This window comes from Pagrus pagrus (assembly GCF_965226575.1).
Source record: "Pagrus pagrus genome assembly, chromosome: 22".
NCBI classification, from domain to species: Eukaryota; Metazoa; Chordata; class Actinopteri; order Spariformes; family Sparidae; genus Pagrus; species Pagrus pagrus.
In genome coordinates, this window is record NC_140204.1 from 642,933 (window position 1) to 645,432 (window position 2,500).

The 2,500-nt window shown below is 49.3% G+C and overlaps 1 protein-coding gene across 3 annotated transcripts in view; it reads left to right on the plus strand.

Moving 5' to 3' along the window:
- LOC311252004 (ephrin type-B receptor 4b-like) overlaps window positions 1-2,500 on the plus strand; it is a 22,150-nt gene that overhangs the window by 13,852 nt on the left and 5,798 nt on the right. The window lies entirely within an intron of this gene.

The following is a 2,500-nucleotide window of genomic DNA, read 5'->3' on the forward strand; positions in this document are numbered from 1 at the left end:
GCCGTGTAGAACTGGATCAGCACCTCCTGGGGCAGGTTGAACTTCCTGAGCTGATGCAGGAAGTACATCCTCTGCTGGGCCTTTTTGATTATGGAGTCTACGTTGGGAGTCCACTTTAGGTCCTGGGAGATGGAAGATCCCAGAAACCTGAAGGTTTCCACAGCAGACACAGAGTTATTGAAGATGGTGATGGGGGGGCAGTGTAGGGGGGCGACTCCTGAAGTCCACTGTCATCTCCACAGCTTTGAGCGTGCTCAGCTCCAAATTGTTCTGACCACACCAGAGGGCCAGCTGTTCCACCTCCCGTCTGTAAGCAGACTGGTCACCGTCCCGAATGAGGCCGATGACCGTTGTGTCGTCTGCAAACTTCAGTTTGACAGATGTGTCTCTCGAGGTGCGGTCGTTGGTGTATATGGAGAAGAGCAGTGGGGAGAGCACACATCCCTGGGGGGCACCTGTGCTGATTGACCAGGTGCTGGATGTGATTTTCCCCAGCCTCACCTGCTGCCTCCTGTCTGTCAGGAAGTGTGCGATCCACTGACAGGTGGAGGCTGGGACGGTGAGCTGTGTGAGTTTGGAGTGGAGGATGTCTGGGATGATGGTGATGAACGCCGAGCTGAAGTCCACAAACAGGATCCTGGCATGTCTCTGGGGAGTCGAGGTGTTGCAGGATGTAGTGCAGTCCCATGTGGACTGCATCATCCACCTACCTGTTTGCCCAGGTGGGCAAACAGGTAGGTGGATGAACACCAGCTTCTCAAAGGACTTCATGACCACAGACGTCAGGGCCACGGGCCTGTAGTCATTTAGTCCTGAGACTGCTGGTTTCTTGGGGACTTCACACAGCTCCAGTGATCTGTTGAAGATCTGGGTGAAGATGGGGGCCAGCTGGTCAGCACAGACCTTCAGACAGGAGGGTGACACGCCGTCTGGGCCCGGAGCTTTCCTGGTCTTCTGTTGCCTGAAGAGCTGACACACATCCTCTTCACAGATCCTGAGTGAAGGTGGGGGGTCAGTAGGGAGGGGTGAGGGTGGTGCAGGGGGTGATGAGGGTTGTTTGATGCTGCAGCGGGTGATGGGTGTGAATGTCGTCTTCTCAAACCTGCAGTAGAAGACATTCAGGTCGTCAGCCAGTTCACAGGTCACTGCAATGTGGGGGATGGTCTCCTGTAGTTGATGATCTCCTGTAGACCTCTCCACACTGACACAGGCTTGTTAGCTGTTAAGTGTTCTTCACCTCTTTGCCACTTTGATCTCCTTTGTCAGCATGTTCCTGGTCGTGTTGTGCAGGACTCTGTCTCCACTTCTGTAGGCCTCCTCTTTGGCCTGACGAAGCATCCTGAGTTTTGGAGTGAACAAAGGTTTATTGTTGCTGTATGTGCAGAAGGTTTTGGTCTGCACACACACGTCCTCACAAAAGCTGGTGTAGGATGTCACAGTGTCAGTGAGTTCGTCCAGATCTGTAGCAGCAGCCTCAAAAACTCTCCAATCTGTGCAGTCAAAGCAGGCCTGTAGCTGCAGCTGTGACTCTGTGGTCCATCTCTTCAGTTGTCACTACAGGCTCAGCAGATTTGAATTTGGGAGAAGATGGACCATGCAGTGGTCAGAGAGCCCCAAAGCTGCACGGGGGACAGAGTGATATGTGTCCTTTAAAACAGTGTAGCAGTGGTCTTTTGGGAACTCATGGATCTTTTTTAAGATCCTTTTAGGAACCAATAAATCTTAATAAATTAATAAATCAGAGTAACTTTTCTAGAAATTCAAACTTTTGTGCTGAACTTTTTAGTACATTTAAGAACACTTGAGGAACTTTTGATGATCACGTGACCCTTTGTTGGGTACTTAACAGGAGTCTGTTAATAACCCGGGGATGGCTTTGATGTACCCAAGAACCTTTTTGAACAATTAAGAATCTTTTAAGGACAGACAACTTTTCAGCTACTTGACAGGAGTCAGATGAGTTTTAGAGGAACTTTGTGTGAATCAGTATCCTTTTCTGGAGCTAGAGGAATCATTTGGGATCTTTGAGGAACTTGTTTAAGATGCAGGAACCTGTTAAGTTGCTTGACAATATTTAAGAACCTATTTAACCTATTTAAGAAGTAACGTCTGCAACACAGCGCGATGTGTAACGTCTGCCAGAACAGACTGTGAACTTTGACCCCTGAGAGGAAAACGTTGACTTTCCCATCAACGAGAGAAACTGTTGTAAAAACATCCCATCAGATCTGTTCAGTGTGTGTGTGTGTGTGTGTGTGTGTGTGTGATGACATTAGTGAGATGTAACTGGACAGCAGTTACCGCGGAAACACGGGTGCAAAGTTTTCTCTATCTCCGGGCGAACACACACACACACACACACACACACACACACACACACACACTCAGGTGTAGAAGTGTTGCTATGTGCTCATGAGCCTTACAGGAACGTCACACCTCAGTATTAAAACATAAATGACTCACAGGCTCGGCTGGTGTCGGTGCTTTAGAAGCTGCGCTC